We start from the raw sequence: 25,655 nt of genomic DNA on the forward strand, positions 1-25,655 counted from the left end.
CCTGAAAACTCCTGGGGGGGAATAGAAGGGGAATCCAGTATTTATTGCATATTTTCTTTGGGCACTACTTTAAGAATTAGGATTATGAAAGTGAACAAAACAGTTTGTTCCTTTACTTAGCCCACTCTCCAGTAAGAGGATTGAAAATGAACCTAGGAAAATTGACCCAGACATCAGAGAGATCAGATACATACCTGAGGAAACTACATTATGGCGTTCCCAGCCAGAGCTCAGGGCATCCTGAAGCAGCAGGTTGGGGATGGAGATGACAGGGAAGGATTGTGTCAGAGGTCTTTGGAGATGGCATTATAGAAGGCGCCAACTTCCAGATATGGAGACAAGGGAAGAGAAAGACAAAGACCATCTCAAGGTTGTGGATGTAACCGTCAGGTAAAATAGCGCCGGTAAGTTTAATTACAATGTCAGGAGGAGCACTTAGCTTGGGATGGAGAGCAGAAGGTGATGTCTGGTTCAATGTGTGCTGACTGTGAAGTTCCTCGAGTGGAAGGGATCCAGCAACAAGTGGATGCATGGAATCAAAACTCGGAAGATCTGTGGTCAGAAACCAGAGTCCTTGGCACAGCACTGATGGCTTCTTCCTGTCCCCTTTCAGAAGGGTTTGCGGATAGGTGCTGACAAGCTATGCTTCGAAACTGTAGAATAACCACATGCAAATGACAAAGCTTGTCTCTATAGGAGTACAACTACAAAACCATCCCTGCACGTAAGCTTCATCATAGTGAACAAAACCCTGTCCATCCAGATCTGGTTTTTCATGTCTTCAAGGCTTGTCAGTTTCCGGGGTCCTTGCTATGAACTATCACCCTTTGAACAGACAGTGCCACACCTGGCATGCTCTGGGGAATGCTCTGATTGGCTGGCAGAGGTGGCATCCAAAGCAGTCATCAGGCTGGAATGTGGTGGGGGGTGAGGCCTAATTAGATCAGGAAAGAGGGCTCTGAGTAGAAAGCACAGAGTCTGGCACCAGACCAAATGACTGAGGTCTTCAAGGGTTGCTAAGCTTCAGGATGGATATTCCTTGTTTGTTTGTTTTGCCTTTTTTTTTTCTTTTGAGATGGGATTTCTCTGTGTGATCTTGGCTGTCCTAGAACTCCATCTGTAGACCAGGCTGGCATTAAACTCATAGATACCTGCCTGCCTCTGCTTCCTGAGTGCTAGGATTAAAGGCCTGTGCCACCGCCTCCCAACTAGCATGGGTATTCTTACATACAACACATGTGCCAAAATTTAGTATGGACAAGTCAGTCTTCATTGGGAATGAGAGTTAGAAAGTTGGTGTAGTGGGACAGTTGGCTGAAATATTAAATTAATACCCTTTCTCTTCACATCAGCCAGGCATCCATACTATGTAATGCTTGGCATGGAGTTTTTAATTGGGCAAAAAATATCAGATGCAGCCTTTCTTTGTGAAAGTTTTGCCTTTGGTATCTTATGGCACCAGACCTAAAAATTGTTCAGGTGGGCAACTTTTATATTTGTAAATTTAACAAAAGAAAGTTTGAGTTAGATGCATTAATCATTCTGAGTATTGGTGCATGCATGTTAAACAAGAACTAATCACAGCACTCACATTATCATTTTAAAGAAATGTTGAAATTTGAGGGACCATGCCATGGAAAGGGAGGGCCAGGGGAGGATGCCAGAAATGATAAGTCGTTTAAGGCAGGGCCTCACTGTGTAGCCCTGGATGTCCTGGAATTCACTATGTAGACCAGGTCAGCCTTGAACTCACAGAGAGCAACCTGCCTCTGCCTCCTGAGGCTGGTGGCACCACATAGGGCCTAATAATGACATTTCTTGTATAGCTGAGAGCCTTAAAAGACAAACAAACAAACAAACAAACAAACAACAACAACAACAACAAACTAGTCCCATGGAGTTTTACCAGGACCGTCTGTGTGACCACACGGTTGGAACTATCAACTGGAGCCTGTGGCAAGGACACAAGGACTGCCTCTCCCTCTGAGTCCATCAGTAGCCAAGAGTTCAGCACCACAACTCCCCTGGAATCCACCATTACCTGTTGACAGGCCCAGTCTTGTGCTTGATGCAGGCTATGGTGAGATTGCCTTTGTGACAGCTGTGCGATGGCCTGAAGACAGCATTCCTCAGTGCTTCTCTGTGTCTTCAGCGGGGTATTTCCTTCCTTCTCCCTCTTCAGTGACAGTCCTTGAGCCTCAGGGAGGGTGGTATAAATGTCCCATTTAGTCACTCAACAGCCCTGAATCTCTACCTTTATTGTCCTTGACAGGAAGGTAGGGAAGGAACTATGGGAAGTGATTATGGGGCAATTTCAGGCAAGAGGGAGATAGATGGGAGAGAGTGAGTGAACCAAACAGGCTTTCTGCATATATGTAATCAATCAAAGAATAAATTTAATCAATGGAAACGGGAACCTTGATTCTACAAAAATCTAAAAAGATTTTTGAAAGCTAGCCTGTGGCACCCATCATGTTATATCACTTAGTCTTATAAGCACATAGCAGGCCTTTATTGACCAATGGAGAAAGCATTTTCAAGGCTAACTCTTGAAGAAAAATGGGAGATCTAATTCTGAGTGGAAGCACAAGGACTTATGTCCTTGTGGCAAGCAAGACTGAAACACCATCCCCAGGGGCAGTCACCCCGGGGGGCGTGAGCAAGACCTAGGATAGACCTAGTCTATCCTAACATGGACTTCAAGGCCATGCCTTGCTCTGGGCAGAGTTGGAGCAGGAACTTTCTCTCTGCAACAAAACAATGGGTTGGGTTTGGTGTCAGCTAAGAGCCTGGCCAACCCCAATGTCTCTGGACATTGTCATTTCTGATTGGCACAATGATTAAATGTTTTAACTATAGTCCGGCCCTTGGGTTTCTTCCACAGGAAGACAAGTCCTTGAAAGTGTTTAGAAGATAGGGATAATTTGGTTTGGGAGAACAGAAGATTCACACAAATTCATTCACACTGTGGTTGTTTATTGCTTCTAAATATCCTCCTGGTTATTTCAGGTGCAGTTGCTGTGTGCGAACAACGCCATCTTCCTCACACTGGCTCTCTGCTTTGGTTCCCGTTTGCTAACCTTCTCTGAACCTTCTCTCCCTCTACTCTAAAACACGAGTTGTGACCAATTTCCTTATCAGTGGGGAAAATAAGAAGGTTTTTATTCTTCTTCTTAGTGTCCAGGATCCTCTCCTGCTCCCTCCCTGTTCCCCCTTGGAAGAAAGCTGGACATGAAGGGATGCCAAGCTCCCAGAAGCTGGAAGTGGTAGATATCCTCTCACTTCCCTGTTTTCCCTACACTCATTCTCTCTCCCACTCTTTAGCATCTCATCCTGCAGTTCTTCTGCTACTATTAGACTCAAGCATTTGTGCAAAATCAAGTTATCATTTCATAAGTATTATTGTACATCTCCCTCTTAAGGCCGGGAGATGGATTTTGCTTTCTTATGCACCGCATTGTCCAGCACAGCACCTGACACAGAGAAGCCTGGTGGGCTCTAGCTGTCAATCATATTGTACACAGCACTAGCTCTCCCTGACCCACCTCAAGGAACAACTGCATGAACCAGAGGATGCACACGTAACCCTTGATCTGGGAAGTAAGACTTCCATGCACAATTCTGACCTAAGAGTCTTAGGGACTAGGAGTCAGAAAGTTTGGTCACTGGAGAGTCACATGGAACTATGGCCTCTAATTGTGACCTTGGGACCACGTCAGTGCAGGAAGTTCATCTCAGTCACTTGATGACTTCTAACCTGTGCTGGTTGTGGCTGCAGGTGCCTGCAGCCCAGCAAGAGAAATGGAGCAGAGAAACAGAAAGAGGCGAACATGTGAGGCATGTGATGACTGATCTTCACTGTCGACTTGACTGCGTCTGGAACCAACTGAGCCGCAAGCAGCTGGGCATGCGCATGAAGGATTTGCTTGACTAGATTATTTGAGGTGAGTAGACACACCCTAATCTGGGCCACCCCTTCTGGGAGCAGCCTACATTAAAGGACACAGAACTTCTTTCTTTTTGCCTGCTTATCCTCATTCTCCATGACAAGTTCATCCTGTTCCTCGGGTTCCATTACTGGTGTTGGAACCTATGTCTTTGGGTCACAATGAAGATGGAAGGCTGGGACTGTGGTACCAGATGAGACGTCCAGTCCTGTAGGATGAACAACTAGCAGACCTTTAGCCTTCCGGCAGGAGACAGCATTGCTAGACTACCCAGATCTCAGCTTGTAAGTCACTCTAATAAATCAGTTCTGTTCCTTTAGAGAACCCTAACTAATCCCTAACCATGCCCAAGGCAAGACAGAGGATCTAGGCAGCACTGACAATGCTGAGCCTGCTGCAGTAACTCAGGGTCAACCCTAAGCCCAAATTCTGCTGTGGCCTAACTTGCAGAACCAAGCTTACATCAGAGCTGATTTGAGAGGAAAATGTGGTGGAGAAGCTGAAGTAACAGAGGACAGACTAAAGACACAGGGACAGAGCAGAGGCCTGGCCATCACACCACTGTGTTTATCAGCAGCCACATGACCCAGCTGGTATAGTCACCATGGAGACATGACCCAGGATTGGTCCATATCATAATGACTCTTCAGATCTATGGCTATAGTTTGTCTCAGCTCCTGTTCATACAATTGATGGTCAAATCCTGAGCTGCTCTGACATGTATGAAACCCTTCGTATATCAAAAGACTCTCCTGTCCCCATATCTGCTTTTCCATGTCTTTGAAATGTCCGATTCTAACTTTCAATGCATGTGTGCACACCCACCCACACACAGGTATGCATATGCATACACACATACATGTACTTTCATGCACATGTGCATATATGCATGTACTCTTGTGCACACACACATTTTCCTTTATTTCTCTCCAGTAGTTCTGCTATCATCACACATACTAGTCTTGGGTCAAAACTGCTTATCCAAACAAAAACATGGTATCAGACCAGGAGGCCAGAGTAGAACAATGTGAATCACAGTGTGTTCTCGGCATGGTGTAAAGTGCTCTGTTCACTGGCTGGGAACTGCTGCAGGACTGTGTAGAAATGCCGAATGGCTAAGAATAGCCAGTGTATTTATTGTCTTTGCTGTATTCGTGTCTGAGTTCATTCTGCATTACTGTGATAAAATAGCTGAGGCAGACTCACTTTAGAGAGTAAAATGGTTTGCTTAACTCAGTTCTGGAGTACCAAGAGCATGACTCATCAGCTGGTCCTTGCTGAGGATGCCAATGGTGGACAACAGTACCACTTGTCACAGGGTGAGGTCACATCCCCAGAACAGGAGGTCAGAGCCACTAGGGTTCCACAATCCCCTTTGAAAGATGCACCACTGAATGATCTAAAGACTTCCCACTGGGCCTTATCTCTTAAAGTTCCCGCCCATCTCAGTGTTCACACATAATGCACAGGGTATGTGTGTGTGGTTTCTTTCTCATATGAACTTTTGGTCGTCACCCACATCCAATCATAGGAAGCTATCATCTGCCAAGGGCATTCGAAAGTTAAAACGATTTCCTTTAAATGTATCCCAATGCTTAAATGAGAGACTTTCCATTTCTGTACTACTGGCCAATCATCACCTGCATGTCTCTGACTGGGGAGCGGGAGAGAGACTGATTAAGGAATTGGCTCAGACACTTAAAGAGGCTAGCAAATCCTAAATCGGAACGGTAGACATACGGCTAGAGACACAGCTCAAATCTAAAGGCACTTGCTGACAGAATTCTGTTTCTTGGGGGGACGTCAGTCCTTCTGCTATTAGAGACTTCAATTGATTGGATGAGCTCACCCATGTCATGGAGGGTGATCCACTTCCCTCAAAGGCTGCTAAGTTAAATGTTAATTTTATCTTCAATGCCTTCATGGGAGTATCTAGGATAATGTTTGATCATATATCTGGCTTCTAAGGCTTTGCCAGCTTGACACATAAAAATATCTATGGTACCAGCCATCTCTGATCCTAGCAGTAGTTTCTTGGTTTATGTTTGTTTAATGAGTGAACAAGGGACAAATCTTGCTGACTTTGTCCTTAAATTTAGGGATAGCCTTGACCTTTTGCTCAACAGTCATGCTGAACTCTCACGTGCATCTTCATACACGCCCAAGAATGTTCTTCTGAGTCTCACCAGCAACACCCCCAAGCTAGAAGCACCCAGAATGCCTGTCAGCACTGTGGCTCCAAACACCAGCGTTACAATGAACAGGTGCTACGGTTGCATCCAGCGGGAGGGCCTCACATTTACAGATGGAGACAAAGAAGCAAACGAAAGAAAAACGAGCTCTTAGTTCCATTTATATAAAGTTTCAAAGCAGATGTGTTGAACCTTATTCTGTCCATTAGTAATGTAGAACTGGCTCCCACTTAACTCAGGATAATGATTTTTCTCTCAGGTACCAAAGAAACACTGACACCTCCTGACACTATACTGGCTAAGCTTCACATTTCTGTATGAGCATCACACTTCAGGTAAAAAGACTGAACAGTTTTCTCCAAGGGTCCTCCATATCAAGCCCTAAAAATAAGACTGACCTTCACATCAAAGGACTTGTGGCTAAGGGTCTTCACTCTGGTCTTGCTGCCCAACAGCTTCTACTTGAGACTCTTTTCCATCTCACCTCTTCCTCCAGGACAGATGTCTCCATTTCAGCACTGTGGCTAGATTTACAATGTAACCAGTTTAGCAGTTGGGAGTCCTGAAATTCAGCCCCAGCGGAACTTGCAAAACAGCTGCAAAAAAGATGAATGTCTCTCCTGGGATCAAAAGCCTGGAGGGTTTTCGGGGAAAAGTTCAGTAGTGTGTGCGTGCAATGCCTATTTTAAGCAGAAGGCCCCATTAGGGTTGAAGCATCAGTCTATCTCATCATTAGCTGGGAGAGCCTTAGGCTCTGAAAGACTCCCCATTGCTGGTCAGAAACCTGGAGACGGAGGGCACGCTGTCGGGATTCAGAGCTTCTGGGATTCTGAGATGGCAGCAGCTTGCAGGGCAGGTGTTCCCTTGAGCGTCTTCTCATACCTGTAAGTTAGTGCTTGAAAACGTGCAGTTAAATTCGCTTTCTACACACTCCCCATCCACACACCCCCTCCTTGACCAGAGATTAACAACTATCCCAGGGAAACCCAAAGAGAAGCTCTAGACAGCTCACATCAGATTGACTGTCATGGATGCTGGCTTCACTCAGGCTGTTTAAAGTCTTTTGGAGTAACATTTATCTACAATGGGGTCATTTTATGGATTCATTAAACCTACATTTTCTCTTAGGCTCTTCCCCCAGCTCCCCTCAAACCCTTCTTCTAGTCACACACTCTAAAAAACCCCTTAAGCCCCAGAAATAAATCTCTATAAACTGCCGAGCATTCAATCAGGCTTTTACTCTATCTCTTTGCAATTAGAATAAATTTACTGCTTGGAGAGATGAGGGGAAATATGTAAGGTACTCCTTGGATAAATATACTCCAGTGAGAAAAGTAGAGGCTCTGTTAAAATTATCTCTGTAAATTCAACAAGAATCAAGGTCACGGGAACCGCCACATACCAGGGAACGTTAATTAATGGGCCTGCAGCTGGTGGTACCACTTGGCTGCTCTGCTCCAGCTGCCTGCTCTATATTTCTCTCATTTGTAGGGCCATTCTTGGCCCAAATCCCATCTCTCTCTCTCTCTCTTTTTTCTTCCAAGTACATAAGTCTGTCCTGGAAGGATGCCAGCTTTTCAGAGCACGAAGGAGAGTGCTGTTTCTTCTGTGTTTTTTATCTCCCCGTTAAAAGGAAGGCCACTCTATCACCTCTGGAGCAGGATTACTGGCAATCAGTGATGGAGCTGCGGCCTGAGGTCAGTGTTCTGGCGTTGTGCGCTAAGCCAGCGAGGCGAAGCCCTCTTGTATCTTCTCCTCCAACAAACACAAATGACTATTGAAATCTCCTCTCTTTGTTGACTCTGTGGATTTTGTGTTAGGGTAGGCTGGAGGCAAGGCAAACTGTAGTCAGCATATACCTACCACCTTCGAATTTCAGAGGCAGGAGGAAGGAAGAAGGAAGCAGGAGCTAAGAGGCCAATGGAGAAGAAAGTTTTCCCAGGGTCAGAGGAGTATACACACCATTTAACCCTACTGGGAAGGGTTAAATGAGCAGTCATGTTAGCCAGACCCCAGGAAAGGTGTTAATTACAATGTAATTCCACAATGTCTGGCCCTTCCTGCTATGCTTTGGAAAAGTTGCACACCCATAAACACACACACACACACACACACACACACACACACACACACACACACACACACACACACACACACACACACACACACACACACACACACACACACACACACACACACACACACACACACACAGAGAGTGGAGGGGGTTGATTTAAGAAAATCTGTGTTTGAATCCTGATCAAATACTAAGTAGCTATGACAACAGGCAGTTTAGTTAGCCGGTCTACACCTTGATTTTCTCATTGTAATACAGAACTCTTTACAAGGTGTCCGTCTCACTGCTCTCTAAAGAGGTGCTGCATATGGAGTCTCAGGCACAGTACCGGGCGTGTCCGTAGTCCATGAATTTCTTCCTTGTGACTACTGGGGTCACTAGCTATAACTAAGTGTCTCCGTGGGCAGCAAAGGATGAAGAAGTGGGTTAGCCTCTGAGCCGATGGAGTCAGTGACCAAAAGCACGGTCTCATTTGCAGCCTGCCTTGTTTGTCTTCTCCCTGGGAAGCTTTCTCTCCTTCAGTTTTGCATTCTGGAAGGACTGGGCGTTCTTCCACACAGTGACAGACATGCGGATCTCGCCCAGAAATAACAGTGAGAAAGCCTGACTCAGCAGTTTGAAGGAATTCTCCAGGTAGTCATTAGGCATGAACTCAAGGCAGAGCCCTAGAGAAGGCTGTCCCCGTCCCCAAGACAGGAGGGCCATCATCCACTTGGGCCAGTCTTGGGCAAGGGAGACTCAGCTTCACTGAGTCCCTAAAGGAAGGAAGGATGTTAGAAAAACATTAGAAAGGTTCTCTGTTACTTCTTTCCAAAGCGTAAAATGATATTTGGTCCTTTTAAATGACTTGGGAATTTTTCTGAAATTAAGGAATATGGATTTGATGGAGGCCTTCGGCGGATTAAAGTTTTCCTTTTCTTTGAAGCATTTCAAACAACTTTAATCTGCTGCTCTCAGAGTGCCGCTCAATTTGCCACGGCATTCTAAAGTTTGCCTCTTGTTTTAAACGCATTTGCAGAAATATTCAGGGTACCACAAAAGGGTTAAGATTGCTCACGTGAAGCCCAAGATCTCACAGAGAGAAGGCCTGGCCTCTGAATTGCTTAAAAGACATCTAAGATTTTTGTTTGGTTTGCAGCATAAAAAAATTCACCAAGTAGCTAGAGAGCTGGTTCAGTGGTTACTGGTGTGAATGTTCTAAGTGCAAGGTCAGCTCCTGGCGTTCACATAGGTGGCTCACCTGCCTGTAACTCCAGCTCCAGGGGAATCTGACACCCTCATCTGGGCTCCAAGAGCACTGCATTCACGTGTACAAATTCTCTTTCTTCTGTTGGTCTGTCTGTCTGTCTCTGTCTGTGTCTGTCTCTCTGTCTCTGTCTGTCTCTCTGTCTCTGTCTCTGTCTCTGTCTCTCTTTCTCTGTCTGTCTCTCTGTCTCTGTCTCTCTGTCTCTCTTTCTCTGTCTCTGTCTGTCTGTCTGTCTGTCTGTCTGTCTCTCTCTCTCTCTCTCTCTCACACACACACACACACACAATCCAAGAGAAGAACCAGAGTTTGGACCCCTTCAAATTCTCTAACAGGATCATGAAATAACCAAAGTTGATGGGCTCCCTGCTCCTGTCCTTTTAGCCTTCTAGGACAAATGCTCCATAATCCTTGTGATAACTTAGAGGCACGAGCTTAAGATTGAGCTAAATTCAGTTGAATGGCTGGCATCCTACTTCAATGTGTGTCTGTTTATACATCTGCAGGGGCAGCCATTCCTAGTCATTTTGAGTCTACGGTGTATTCTGACCGAATTTTCATCAAGCCAGAACCCAAAGTCTACCCACGTCTTCCCTCTTCATCTTCATAGTACATAGAAGCAGGATATTCAGACTTATTCTAAGGACACAATTATCTGCAGGGAGGTGATCTGCAGGTCTCTGACAGAATGACATGGTTTGGGGGCAGTGTGGCTCATATGGTAGAGAATTGGACTGTAGTCTGGGCCATCAGCCGCGAACCTTCATTACTGCATCTCTGCTCGGCTTTGAGGTGAATGGAACCACACTGTATCCAAACCTGTGAGTGGCTACCCTCACTTTGTATGCTATTCCCTGTCATCCATGTGAATCATACCTTAGTCCTTTGTCTCTTTTTAATCCCAGGCTATTTAGTGGTATAGACACAGCACATTTCGTCTGTTCAATTGTGAGTGGAGACTCAGTTTTGTGAATTTTACATGATGACAGACATCTGTAGGAAGGCGTGTGGCTGTGCTCTTATTTTCCCTGTAGACTATACCTGATGTATCCAAAATACGTGGTCTGTTTTCCTATTGGTGAGGATGGCCTACTGAGCCCCTACTCATCGTCTACTACCAAAGACGGTAGCACAACGGAGAGGGTTTTATGAAAATGGCCTGATCGTGGCTCACACTTGTGATAGACCACGATCAGGGGAGCTCATCTGGTGATAACCTTGCTGGCAGAACCCCAAGGTAGGTGAATGGCATAGCCTTAGCTTCTTTCCTTGATGATGTGACAAAATACACGACAAGAAGTCGCTTAAGGGAGGAAGGGTTTATTTGCAGTTCGAGGGGATACAGCCCATCATGGTAGGGAGGGAACAGCACAGGAGCTGGGGTCTTCTGGCCACGTCGTACCTGCATCTGGGAAGCAGATGAAAGATAGAAGAGGGTGAACAGAAAGTGTAGCTGGATTCTAGAAGCTCAAGGCCCTCTCTCAGAGACCCACTAACAAGGCTCTGCCTACTAAAAGATTCCAAACCAAGCCAACTGTTCAAATGTATATAGCTACGGGAACATTTCACATCAAACCACAGTATATTCCTTTTCTTAAAGCAACATACTTACAAAATCATGAGGACAGTTAACAGGCCCTTCACCATACCTCAAGTAGAATAGTTCTCAGATTTACAGAAATCATCTTTCATGGTCTTTAAAAGCAACTTTAATAGGCTGCTTTTATTTATTCTATCCCCATTTTAAAGATGAGGAAACTAAAATCAAAGTTAAACAGATAATCAAAAGGGAGCCAAGATGCGATCATAGGAAGGCTGGCTGGTCTATGCTTGGAGGACTTCACTGGTAAATCCTGTCCCTGCGGGTCAGGGTGATTGTTATGTTGCAAAAGTTTTCCTGGGAAGATGAAAAACAAGTCTACTCACCCCAGATAGGGAGCCTATGACAGACCAAAGTACAGATACCATCAAAGTCTAACTTGGTCAACCAATGAGTTTTATTGGGCTTACTTACAGGAGTGTGGATTAGGAGCAGAAATGACTCACAGACAGTTGCATCAACAAAGCCCACCCCAGCATGGGTGACAGCTCACAAAGCTGGGACCTAGAATACACTGCACAGCCTGCAGGCAGCTCAACAGAGTGAAGAATGTGCTTTCTTTTAGACCAAGACACTCTGGTCTAAGCCTCTCCAAATAGCTCAGGGGGTTTCTGCTTCTTCCAGGCAGCTAGCTTGTCTGGTCTCAGCCTCCTCTACTCTCCATTTTATTGTTCAATCTGGTAGGGAGGGGCCTAGTGAATCCGGTCAGTTTCAGGAACTTCCTGAAGCTTTACCTTCTGAGCTTCCCTGAAGGATGGAATGTTTCAATCTTGAGGAAACTGTTACACAACAGAGATACAATCTCAGAATGGATACTGAAACCTGAGAGCCTGCTCTCCTGAATCTGTTTTCACTTGTGAGAAGGCTAAGTATGTCTCTTGATGGAATGTCTGTGGGATTTAAGGATGCAAATGTGATGGCTCCATAAAGGCTCCCATCTTGGCACACCATAAAGGCTCCCCAGGTTGAGGGTGCAGGCAGTCAGCATGGTCTACCTGAGCTGGTGGGGAGAGAAAATCATGGTTGTTAGAAACAGATGAGCTCCTGGTGTTATAATATTCTGTATAAACATAGAGAAGAGAGACACTCAAGGTACAGTTCATTTCTCAAGAGGAAAAAAGATCTACCACACACACACACACACACACACACACACACACACACACACACACACAAGCTGTGGAAAAGTGGTGTTGGGAATGATATTTAGTGAATTCCAGGGATGGATCCAGCCTGTGTGTAAGAAGTCACTGATTTTGCTCTGATCCTGGTAGACAAGGAGCTTGTCTCCCCAAACCATTCACTCTGCCTGGCTTCTGAGTCCTTGATGAGCTGTGTGGATACAGATCCTGTGCATTCCAGATCAGGACCCATCTGATGAAGCAGCTTTACTTCAGCTGATGTAGAAGAGTGGAAGACCTAGACCTAAGGGGTTCAAATGAGCATATATGCCAGCCTTGGGGTGAATGGTGAAGAGGCTACAGGTCACAAGATTGGGCTGAAGAGAGTTAATTAAACTAGTTACTTGTAAAAGAGACTGTGAAGGAAGAGAAGAGAAGTAAAATGTTATGAAACACAAAAGTTATACATATTCATGTGTGGAGTATTATTTGGTCATAAAAAAGGAATGTTTTACTGTTGTGCGTTACAGAACTGATAAGCCTTAAGAATGATATACTCAGTGATAGAAACAGACACAAATGGCCACGTGTTGTATGGTTGCATCTGTCTTCAAAGCACAAGGTAGAGAGACGGTATGCAGGTTTGTGATCCGGAAGGGCTAGGACAGTGGTCCTCAACCTTCCTAATGCTGCGACCCTTTAATACAGTTCTTCATGTTGTACAGACTCCTCCCCAACCATAAAATTATTTTTCTTGCTACTTCATAACTGCTATTTTGCTACCATACAAATTGTAAATATATGTGTTTTCTGATGGTCTTAGGTAACCCCCAAAGAGGTCATAACCCACAGGTTGAGAAACACTGGCTAGACAAAAGAACAAACCAAGCTTGGAAATGGTTCAGGGTTTGCTTGAGTATGGTAAAAATGTTCTGGAATAATACAGTAGTGAGGATGCAAATATGGGTAAAGGGGCTTGCTACCAAGGCTGAGGATATGAGTTCAATCCCAGGCATTTATATGAAAGGCCAGAATCCATTCCTACAAGTTCTCTGACCTCTGCACAAGCATGCACAAGTTCTCTGACCTCTGCACAAGCATGCACAAGTTCTCTGACCTCTGCACAAGCATGCACAAGTTCTCTGACCTCTGCACAAGCATGCACAAGTTCTCTGACCTCTGCACAAGCATGCACAAGTTCTCTGACTTCTGCACAAGCATGCACAAAATCATAATAGAAAAAAATTTAAAGCAACAGTTTATGTTATGTCAAGTATGTCTTGGGGAGAGGAGCAAAACCAGAAATTAAGCAATAACTTCCAATATCCTAAAACAAACACCAAAGTTTCCAAATGTTAAAAATAGCAATTTTATATTTTTCCCATCTTCTATAATTTTCTACACAGCATAAATTGCTTTTTCAAAAGGCTTTTTGTTTTAAAAAGCATTAGCTATACGCAGGAAGTTGCAAAGATAGTAGGCCAGGTCCTAGTACTGGGTTTCCCCTCAGTGGTTATAATCTTACATTACTGTGTCCAAATGGAATCCAGGAAGTTGACATTGATACAATCAGCGTTTGCTATTCTAACCCTGAGAGACTTGTTAGTACTGAAACAAAGAATCACAGCCATTTCTTCCTCTAGAAGCTCTCTTTCCTCTGGGTCTTTAATTCATACCTCCACCTACCAATCTTAACCAATGGCAACTGCGTAATTTCTCCATTTCTGCCATGCTGCTATCTGTAGGCTGTTCATAACTATGTAAATAAAATCATAAAATATTTGACTTTGAGATCAGCTGTTTCCAGTCAGCAGGATGTCCTGCTGCCATTAGCACTGGTGGACAGATGTTTGTGTAGGTAGGAGCTTTCTTTACTCTGGGATAAAAGACAAATACAATTGCAGAGTCCTACCATGGATAGGGTATATGCTCAGTTTTTAAGAGAGTACCAAACTAGCTTCAGAGAGGCTAGACCATTTAATGCAGTGATTCCCAACCTTCCTAATGGTGTGATCCTTTAATACAATTCCTTATGCTGTGGTGACCCCCAACCATACAATTATTTTTGTTGCTACTTCATAACTGTAATTTTGTTACTGTTACGAATTGTAATATAAATATTTGTGGTTTCTGATGGTCTTAGATGATCCCAGTAAATGGTTCCCTCAGCCCTCTAGAGCCCACAGATTGTGAACCACTGATTTAGGGTCTCACCAGCAACACAGCCATGATCCAGCTCTCTGTGTTCTCGCCATCGTTTTGGGGGGAGGGGACTCAATGACGTGGTCTTGCTGGGTAGCCTAGGCTGGCTTGGGAGTCTCAATCCTGCTGTCTCAGTCTTCTACAACTGGACACCCCTACAATTTTGCCTCCCCCATTCTAATGGAGACCTAGTGATCTTTCCATTTCTCACCGGCGGAAGCTGCCGACAAGCTTTGCATTGGCTTAGTTTTTATTCTGTATTTTTTCTCCTTCTAACTTTATTGTTTTAAATATCAAATTCTGAGAATTACATAAACACAGAATTGATTCTAGTCTTCGTCAGGACGTATGGTGTGCAGAGATTTCCCCCATCCAGCTGGTCATCTCTCCATCTGTCCCTTTCAGCAGAGACTTCCTCAGGGAATTAAAAAACCTTTTTTGTGAAGTTTATTTTACCAATTGTTCCTTTTGTACATGTGGGTTGTACTTTTGATATTGTCTAAGAAATCCCAAACTTAGATCCCGAAGATTTTCTATGACATTTTCTTTTAAAAGTTTTATACTTGGGCCAAACATAGTGGTGCATGCCTTTAATCCCAGCACTTGAGAGGCAGAGGCGGGCAGAGCTCCATGAGTTCAAGGCCAGCATGGTCTACAGCGAGATTTCTAGGACAGCTGGGCTACACAAAGAAACCCTGTTTTGAAAAAAAAAAATCATAGTCTTTATTGTGAGAATGGAGGAAGGGCACACGTGCCACGCCACCCGCATGGAAGTCAGAGGACATCTCTGGGGAACCAGTTCTCTCCTTCCGCCGTGTGGTTCCCGGGATGGCACTCAGGTTATGCTGCTCAGCTTGCACTGTAAATGTCTTTACCCTCTGAGCCATCGCACCAGCTCCCATGAACTATTTTTTGAAAAGGCATTTTATTCCCCTCTCTTCCTGAATATACAAGAAACAATGTGCACACTGCCGATCATTTGGACCATGAAAAGAAGTTTAAGGGAAAATTAAAATGTTCAGGCAACAATCTCCTGAAGCGTGTTTTGGTATTAGACTTCAATTTTAATAAAAATGTGACCTCTTTTTATAACAGACAACTGGAACCCTCCCACAGGGAATCGCACCAGGGAGAACCAGCCCAGTGCTGAGGGAGAGGTGCCTTGCTCAGTGCTGAGCTCAGCTGGGGGAGTTGCCATTCAGACAAGACCGAGAACTACTGACCCTAACGGTAAACCCCGTGTTTATGAACTGCAGCAGTTAGTCACAGACCGTAATTACTGCCCCAAATAAAGAAGCTATTTAAGAGAGCAGGTTGCTACGGCCGAAAAAGAAACAGAAAAGTCTTTTTGAAAATCACCGGCTTGTAACCAAGGAGAACATCAGGTTTGAGGGTGGAATGGATTGGTGTGGGCTGCTGGCATGGAGACACAGGCTGACCCAGCACAAAACCAGCCAGGCCTTGGCTCTGTTCTGTTTAATCGCAGGGCAGTCTATCGGGGTTTCCTTTCTCTAGTCCTGGCCTGTGGGGCCTTCCAACTGGTAACATCTTCCCATCCGACTCACTTCTGATTTCTGGGTGTATGGAACTGCCTTGGCGTCATACCTTGACCTGCCTGCATTCTTGGCCAGAGGGTAGCATCGTAGATAAGAGCGGTGAACTCCATTAGCTCTCTATACTTACAACAGAACACGATGGTTTCTTCTTTGTTTGCTTGTTTTGTTTGAGAGGGTACCTGGACATGTAGCCCAATCTATCCTTGAGTTAGTGATCTTCCTGCCTTAGCAACCGAGTGCTGGAGTCATAGGCATGGGTCACTAGGAATGCCTGGTTAGGTTAGTGGATCTGGGAACATGGTGCAGTGATAGAGTGTATGTGCAAAAGTTCATGGGAACAATCTCCAGTAAACAAACTAAAATGAAAATCGATCAATCAATCAATCACGGGGCATTGGGAATCCATAGACATATCTCCCCAATTCCCATGAAGCCTTCCAGATAGAGAGCTGATAATAAGTAAAACTTGACAAATTCTTTTCTGATGTGAATGAACAATTCTGCATTTTTGAGTTGTTATTTCGTGTGTGCACCCCTTGGAACATTATTCAAGTTTCTTGGCCATATGTCTGCAAAGAACATCTTACTGTTAGTTACTGAGTAAGGACCACTGTTGTATGTTAGATATTGAAAAATCAAGCGGTTTAAGGAGGACCCCTCGCTGGAACACAGATGCGTGGAATCTGCGAAGATCAGAGCGAAGTACCCCACCAGCTTCCGGTGATCGAGGAAAATGTCTCCGGCTCTCAGATTGTTGTCATTGACAAGAGGAAGTACTTGGTCCCATCTGACATCACTGTGGCTCAGTTCATGTGGATCATCAGGAAAAGGATCCAGCTTCCTTCTGAGAAGACCATCTTCTTGTCTGTGGACAAGACAGTCCCACAGTCCAGCCTAACTGTGGGACAGCTTTATGAGAAGGGAAAAGATGAAGGTGGATTCTTATATGTGAGGCCTACAGTGGAGAGCACACGTTTGGCTTCTGAGGCCTTGCTGGGCTGGGTGCACCCTTCCTGCCTGTGTATCCTGTAAATAACTGGCTGTCCTCAGTTACTCTGCCAGGGCCTCCACACAGATCTACTAGTGCATTTGTAACTGGGTTTATTTCATACTAGAGTGGAAGGTTTTGTTTCCTTAGATCAGTAAATTATCATACCGAGTTTTATTTTCAGTTTTCTTTTTGTGCACTGTCCTCAGGGCTATATGCTCCAGGCAACCTGTCCTGGGAATCATAGTTAATGAAGATATTTCCATAACGAAGGGAGGTAGGTGTGGTTTTAAAGTGACAGGAGGGATGCTGCACTGTCCTGGATCGTGTTTGAAGTGTTAGACCACCAGGTACTATAAGCCCCAAATCCTTAGTGATCAGAGCACTGCTTCACTAGATTCTGCCAACTGCAAATCGTGTTGGACTGAGTTAATCTGTTCTTCTTTCTGAGACTATTAAGGTAAATAATTAACAATAAAGCCTCTGTATAAAGGCAAAAAAGAAAAAGAAAAAAGAAAAAATCAAGCAATTTCCCTGGATGATGACAGGCGTGTAAAAATTCCACAAATATTTGGATACCAAGTTAATTACATAATGAAGAGTCACAAGCAAAATAAATGTCGAGAAAGCATTGGTTAACTGAAATTGTGACTACTCATAAGAAATTGACATTGATTACCATGAAAAGGTACCTATATATATGGAATTAAGGATCAGGCTATCAATTGTCCTTTAAAATTTGATCTCATTTTTTAAAAAGATATTGAGAAAGAAGGGTCTTTAAATATTATCAATGGAGAAGAGTATGGTGCCATACATCTGCAATCCCAGCACTCAGGAGGCTGAGGCAGGAGGATTTCTACAACTTAAGGCCAGCCTGAGCTACAGGGTTAGATTCTGTCTGAAGAAAACAGTAAATGAGCGAATGAACAAATTATCAAAATATTAGCAGTGGTAAGCTGCGAGATTAAATTCTGTCAATAATGTCCTCTGAATACCTTACATTTTGTCTCATTAAGCTTGTATTTCATAATAATCAGGGAGTAAAACCACGGTCACGGGACTATGATATGACAAACAGAACTTATAGTTCCTTTTTTTGTTTTTTGACTCTAGTTTAACTTACAAAACTTGATGGCAGGGCTGGGGAGAACACTTGCTGCTCTTAGAGGACCTGAGTGCAGTTCTAGCTCAGGCGCTCACAACAGCTGTAACTCCAGCTCCAAGGGGAGCCGCCAATGCCTCTGCCCGCCATGGCACCTAGGTGTTCATGTGCAGGAAACCACAGCAGACATACACCTGCATATAGTTTTTAAAAACTGTTTAAAAAAATCAATGGCTAAAAATATTCAATAAGACCAATGCATGTAAGTTGAAATGTGAGAATTCTCAACGTTTTAACCTCCTGCTGGCCAGTTCCCCATCCTCATCACAGCATCTTCTTCTAAAGACACTGTCCAACAAGTGAAAGGAATCATTCTTTTTCCACTCTCAGCACGTAGGTTCCCACAGATAGTGACCCGAGGCCAGGCATACAAATTACTATGCTCTCCAACTCCTGTGAGTCAATCCGAGTTCAAGCTGTTGTTCGTTTTAGCAGTGAGTGGCACAGGCAGCTGGCCCTGCTCCAGGTGCTTGGAATGTTCATCTCTCTGCCTGTCTGTATCTCTCTGTCTCTGTATCTCTCTGTCACTGTGTCTCTGTCTCTCTGTGTCTCTGTGTCTTTGTCTCTGTCTCTCTGTGTCTTTGTCTCTGTCTCTCTGTCTCTGTATCTCTGTGTCTTTGTCTCTGTCTGTCTCTCTGTCTGTATCTCTCTGTCTCTGTATCTCTGTCACTGTGTCTCTGTCTCTCTGTGTCTCTGTCTCTGTCTCTGTCTGTGTCTCTCTGTCTCTGTATCTCTCTGTCACTGTGTCTCTGTGTCTCTGTGTCTCTGTCTCTGTGTCTCTGTCTCTGTGTCTCTGTGTCTCTGTCTCTGTCTCTGTCTCTCTGTCTCTGTCTCTCTCTGTCTCTGTCTCTGTCTCTGTGTCTCTGTGTCTCTGTCTCTGTGTCTCTGTGTCTCTGTGTCTCTGTCTCTCTCTCTCTCTCTCTCTCTCTCTCTCTCTCTCTCTCTCTCTCCCTCTTCTGAGTCACTCTCTACTCCTTGTAGGATTTAATAGTTTGATAGTGACCCCCAAGGGTATAATATGGCAAACTATAGTAGAATGTATGTCTGGCAGGTAAGTCTAAAAATTCGAGCCCCAGCACCAGGGGGAAAAAAGTTAGGCCTGATCATCCCTGCTTTTTACTTTAACTATTCCTGGGAGGGGAGAGACGTTGGTTAAGCTGGCGTAGCCTCTCTATTCTCCCTTATACGCCTCATTCTACTGCTGGCAGAGCTTGCTAGAGGTTTACATTTAGTTTACGGATGCCTAATCTCAGCCTCGTTCTCTTCCCAGACTGTAAACCAGCAGGGCGGTTGTGTTTCAATTCGCCCTTGTTTAGCATGCTGCTAGCCCACAACAGCCACTTCATCTGGCCTGTGATAAGACAGAGTACTATCAGTGTTTTCCAGTCCTTCATTGAGATGGACTCTAATTTTATCAGTGTTTAGATGATGACAGGTCCAGTCATTTCTTCACTCACTCTTTCGTGGAGTACGAGGTACGTTTCCACTGAGCCGGGGGTTGCTTGGATTTAGCTGGGCACTGGCCATTGTGTTGACTTACTAGATTCTTCAGTCTAGCAAGAAAGACAAAAACAGACAACTATGATCCAGGGAGATGAGGGTTGTGATATGAGTCCCACACAGTTTCGAAGACACACAGATTTCCTAATCTCTCTGAGAACTGCAGCCACCCTGACATCCATTCCAACCCAGCCACTTCTGTCCTTAACCCTCAAGTGAGGCATCTCTAGGCTTGTACGGGGAGCTTGCAGCTCGATTTTTAGGCAGAGGGTACACAGTGGGAAAACTTACGATGTAACAAAGGAGAGTTTTATAAACTCTCTGTTGCGGGCTGGGGAGGCAAGTCGCCGGGGAGAATGCTCTTGGAGCTTGTACAAATCCCTACATCCTATCTCCAGACCTGCATAAACCAGGCAGGGTTAGCTCATGGTTTGTAATCCTACTGCTCAGGAAGTGGAGGCAGGAGGATCAGAAGTTCAAGGTCATCCCAGGCCTAATGGCAAAAGGAGACAAGCCTGGGATATGTGAGACGGCCCCACTCCCACCCCAGGAAAAAGGACAATTGCTCTTTCTTGTCTTTCCCTCTTTCTTCCCTCCCAATTTTCTTCTTTTTACACACGCGGATCAGACACAAGACACGGACAAGCAAATGTTTTCTGACTGGATGACTTCAGCAGATTAGTGCTCCTTTGAAAGTGATATTGTTACAACCAGTGCATGTTTATGTGTAACGCAGACACGTCTGTGGGGGGAAGGCTCAAATCCTGGCTATGTCAATTAGTAAGGTAAGAAGTTCAGCCTGGAGCTACAGACCCCAAAGCTTTGGGGACTCTTGATATGGTATAAGGAAGGAGCTGGAAAAAAGAAGAGACATTTCTCTAAAGGTTGTTTATCTTTTTTTCCCCTCTTCTCTCCAGATCTCCTGGGCTTAACTCCTACTCCCTGAAAACATTTCCTTACCAACCCAGTTGGGATGGCTGTCAGGCAGGGGTACCTTGTTAATGATAGCAGTAATAAAAAAGGGGGTGGGGGCGTCCAGACGATTAGAAACTGCTGGTAAATCAGAAAGATACTGAGAAAGTTTCATTGTCACCGATGGGAAAACATTTATTTCAGACTCTGCCAACAGTCTCACAGAAATGAATTAGGGGGGAGATTCTCACAGTGTCCTTGAGATTTCAAAAGATATTTCAGGGTGGCTCATTGTACAAGCAAGCATAAGAACTTGTGTTCAGATCTTCGATCCTCTTATGTAAATAGGCAAACACATGGGGCACACACCTGTAACTCCAGCACTAAACAGGTGGACATAGGAGGATCCCTAAGGCTCGTAAGGGAGCCAGTCTAACCAATCAGTGAGCTCCAGCCTCAGAGAGAGACACTGTCTGGAAAGCCATAGAAGTCAATCTACCTCTGACTTCCGTGTGTGCTTACCCTCACACACAGGCATATACATGGACACATATACATATACATATAACATATACATATATAATCATAGGAATTAACTTTGATTGAATGACTTAATAACCTTTATTACTCTTCATAAATGATGAAAGTAACCCACATGCGCTAGGACACAGAGAAACCCTTTCTATTGATGTTTTGCAGTTCCAAACATCCACATTCAAATATTTATGCTAGTATTTCCATATAACACAGCCTAAGTAAGGCCATTGCAGAGCCAAAGGGTGCGTCACTAAAAAACGAAAATGAACTCCACCCTTCCCCAGCAGCCTTGTCTTTTCTTATCAGACACTCATGCCTCCCAGTGTTCTCCAGCATCTGTAGATGCTCCAAATGCCTGAATCAAAGAATGTTGGGGAAGAGGCCTTGAGCTCATCTGTTCCAGGCCTTTACTTTAGAGGCCTGAAGCATCAAAGCCAAACGTAGGGAAGAGGGAACACAACATATTGGTGGCAAGGCTGGGACCTGAGCAGTTCCCTTGCCCTCCCCTCTCTGTGCGTACATCAGGGGCCGTCCTTATCTCCACAGCATCCCGGGGGAAGGTGGCTCTCCCTCCTGTTCCCAGGACACTCTGCCTATTGCACCGTATCAGTATCAGCCAGTCCGGCAAATCAGAAAACCTTTGAGCAGAGCATCCCACACCTTAGCAGTAAGCAAGACGGGAACAGAGGCTTTTCCTTGCTATTTGTATCCAGAAGAGAACACAATCTATTCAAAGGCTTGCTACAGTTTCAAAGTATGCCTTCCTGTCTCCCCTCTGCTGAGCAAGGCCAAGTCACAGACCCTGGCAGAAGTGCCTAGCAAGCTAAACATTTTGCCTTGAATAGAAGCCACTTTGGGAAGACAGAAGGAGAAGATTTTCAGGATGGAGGGCACCCCCTGACTTCAGTAATTCAAGCAGGGGTATCAAGAGATAAAAAGGCATGGTGCATGCCAGCAGGGTGGGCTATCTCTGCACGTACTCAGTCTCTTGAACAGGGAGAGATTTTCAGAAATTTCTATACTTGAGTCCATTGAGGGCAAATCTAAGGCTGACAACAGTTCTACTGCCTCTACTTCTAGAATGTTCTCCTCTTCCCCATAAATCCCTGCTGTTGTCCTATACCCTCTCAATGGGCCTAGAATGAATGGTCCCCACTTATTTCCTTCAGCTCTGCCTTACTCTCACAAGGAACGTTTTAAAAATCGTTTTTCACTCCACAGCGTGGGTTTGCCTGTTTGTTTGTTTTAAAACCAACCCAGCTGGACATGGTGCTGCTCATCAGGATCAGGCTGGTCTCTGTCAGTTCAAGGTTAGCATGGTCCTCATAGTGCGTTCCAGATCAGCCAGAGCTACATAGTGAGACCTTGTCTCATAAATGAATAAATAGGTAGATTGTTAACCCAGACATTTTAATTCTATTTACTTTTCTTTTTTAATAGAGCTTTTCATTTATTGTTATTTATTATTACTGCTATTTATTATTGCCACAATTTGTGTGGAGGTCAGGGGACAAAATATAGGAGTTAGTTTTCTCTTTTCACCCAGTAGGGACTGTGGATCAAACTTTGTCAGGCTTGGTGGCACAGTAATCGATTGGGCCATCTCATGGCCCCTCTAATTTTTCCCTCATCTTACAGTCCCTCTTTCTGTCCTGTTACAAACTTTTCATGATTCTGACACCAACAAGCAGAAACGCAGGTGAAGACTGAGCCTCTTGTTTTTCCATGCGTGCCAGAAAGTCCTGCCTCTAACCCTCTCTGGTGCTTTTAGCCCAGACTCCCTTCCCTCCCCTGCACTCTCTTCTCTTCCCCTTCCTTCCTTTTTCTGTTGTTTTTTTTTATCTGAAAAGAAAAAAAGACGTCACAGTAGGAAAAAGAGCAGAGTAAGGCTCCACCCCACACTGTCATGGCACCATTAGGTTCTTTACTCTGTCATCCTAAGCACATGGGCACGTGGCATCCTCTGCATGTGATTCACCCACAGACCTTGATTTCACCTCTCAAGCTTCTCTGAAGTCTGCCCACTTCATTGCAGTTAAACAACTTACCTCATTCTCACTCATCTTCTCCTGACTAGATCCTAGCAACTGGCGTGTGTGTGTTTGTGCACGTGTGCGCGTGCTCGAGCGCGCAGGCTCCCATACAGAAGCTAATGTTTCCTGCCTAATTCATCAAATCCTCACAGTTCCCTGAGGCCACTGGAGAGACACCGCATCACTACCCTCAAATTCAAGACAGAAGCATCCAGCCCAGAGATGTCTCTGATTTGACCAAGGTGTACAGTCATTTCAGGGACCTACTTACTTTAGGAGACGTACTTAAAAGGTTGGGAAAGAAAAGCTAAAGTACCCAGTCTAGACTGTAACGCCAGGAGGAGCTCATTCTGGTGTAACTGCGGTGTAGACCCTGCAGGATGCCAAACGAGTTGCTTCTTAGTTTACTGAGAATGGGCATCTGCCCAGTGTGAACCATGAGGGATCAAAGGCACGTTCCTGGTCCTGGAGGGGGTGGGGGCTGTCCTTGTTTTCCAGTGCTGGCCTAACAACCAACCATCAAGTTGATGGTTTAAAACAGTGCAAATATAACTTGTAATGGACATGGAGACCAGAAGTCCTAACTGGGTCTGGAGTTAGGTTTAAGACGTTGGCCGCCCTGTGCTTCTTTCCCAGCCCCAGGGCTAAGCTCATTCCTTGGCTTGTGGCTCCTTGAAACAACTGCATCTCTCATTATGTTTATGTCCTTGTATCTCAGCCTCTGACACTCCCTCACTGTCACAAGGATTCTTGTGACCACGTTGTGCTTCCCCGGGTAACTCATGATGGCCTCCGTTCTCAATGTGTCAACTTAATTATCTCTGCAGCTTCTCTTTCGCTGTTCCAAGAAACAAATTCTCAAGGGCCAGCTAGGTATCAGCATGGGCACATCTTGGGGGAGGCTATCATAGTGCCCACCACACGGAAAGCCTGTGTCCTCGTGGGAACCGTCTGGAAATAGGTCTTGCCCTGCGGCCTCAGAGATTTCTTTTACCTTTGTATCTTTCACATCTGGACCCTATGTGTATGCAGATCTGTGTGTGCGTGTGCAGGGGTACAAGTCTGCCAGGATATGTGCACGGACACATATGTGTGGAGGCCAGAGGATAAACTCTAGTATTGGTCTTCAGGGAGCACCCCTCTTTGAGACAGGGTCTCTCACTGGTTTGGAGCTTGTCAAAGAGGTTTGGCTGCCTGGCCAGAGAGCCCTAGGGCTCAACCTGGCTCTTCCTCCCTTGTTCTGGCTACAGTGCCTATCTTTTTAAAAACCACATGGATTCTAGGGATCAAATCTTTACCCTCTAAGTTGTCACCCCAGTCCCCATATGCAAATCTTCGCTGGATGAATAAAAATAAGTCACAAAAATACACCAGATACCAGGGTTATCTGTCTTGGCAATATAAAGAGACACTGGTACAGTTACCATTTGAGGAGACTTATTTTTCTTGTTGGTTTTTTAAGACAGAGTTTCTCCTAGCTGTCCCGGAACTCACTCTACACACCAGGCTGGCCCCAAACTCAGAGATTTGACTGCCTCTGCCTCCCAAGTGCTGGGATTAAAGGTGTACTCCATTTTAGTTTTAGTTCATTTTAGTTTTTTTAAAGACTTATTTATTTGTTTTATGTACATGAATACACTGTTGCTATCTTCAGACACATCAGAAGAAGGCATCAGATCCCATTACAGATGGTCGTGAGCCACCATGTGGTTGGCGGGAATCAAACTCAGGACCTCTGGAAGAGCAGTCAGTGCTCTTAACCACTGAGCCATCTCTCCAGCCTCTCATTTTAGTTTTAAATCTTAATGGTTATTATGGGACTCAGTGGTAGAAGTGAGGTTTCTGTGAAGCCACTCTGAATGCTGAAGGGATTTGGGTGTTCTGGTCAGTCTTCTCTTGACTATCAGAGTATGAAACAGAAAGATGAAGAATTTACTTTTCCATTAAAGATGGTGCGGGGGAGGAGTGAGTTCCCAACTTTGCAACCGGCTCAAGCTACCATGGTGACCGTCTACTGTCCCCCATGTCAAACTTGCAAGTCAGGTCCCTTTTTAGAGGTGGGTAATGCTTCCACTTTGCTCAGGATTTAGCTTAAGATTCCCAGGCCTTCCAGTGGGCAGGAGGGTAAACCTATTGCTCTAGGGATGGGCTCCATGAAAAAGTGCCCCTTTGTCAAAAAATAATATTATTAAAAACATTGTGAGGAAATTGTCAGTGGCCAGTTTCTGGCCCAGTTAATCACTAGACATCCCAGACTTTCCCTTCCTGGGGCTGTTCTCATGCAAAGCCTTGTGAGGCTCGTTGCAAGGCAGATTTATGAAACGTGGCCCAGCCGCTTACATTCCGTGCGGTACAATTTACACATTCTTGTGGGAGTCAGGGTGGGGAACGGCACGCACGCTAATAGCTCGCACGTAAACCTTTTCCCCAGCTCGCTTTAGTGACACATTCATATATATATATATATATATATATATATACACATATATATATATATATATGAATGACCTTTCAAGGCTATGAATGAATGTTCCTAATTTCCATCTTTAGAGGACTACCAGTCTCAAAAGGGTAGCAAGAGT

General features: G+C 44.8%; 1 pseudogene; it reads left to right on the forward strand.

Moving 5' to 3' along the window:
* Positions 1 to 331: 331 nt before the first annotated feature.
* LOC116900934 lies at positions 332 to 16,924 on the forward strand (annotated as a pseudogene).
* The last annotated feature ends 8,731 nt before the right edge of the window (positions 16,925 to 25,655 follow it).

This window comes from Rattus rattus, chromosome 5 (assembly GCF_011064425.1).
Source record: "Rattus rattus isolate New Zealand chromosome 5, Rrattus_CSIRO_v1, whole genome shotgun sequence".
Classification (NCBI taxonomy): domain Eukaryota; kingdom Metazoa; phylum Chordata; class Mammalia; order Rodentia; family Muridae; genus Rattus; species Rattus rattus.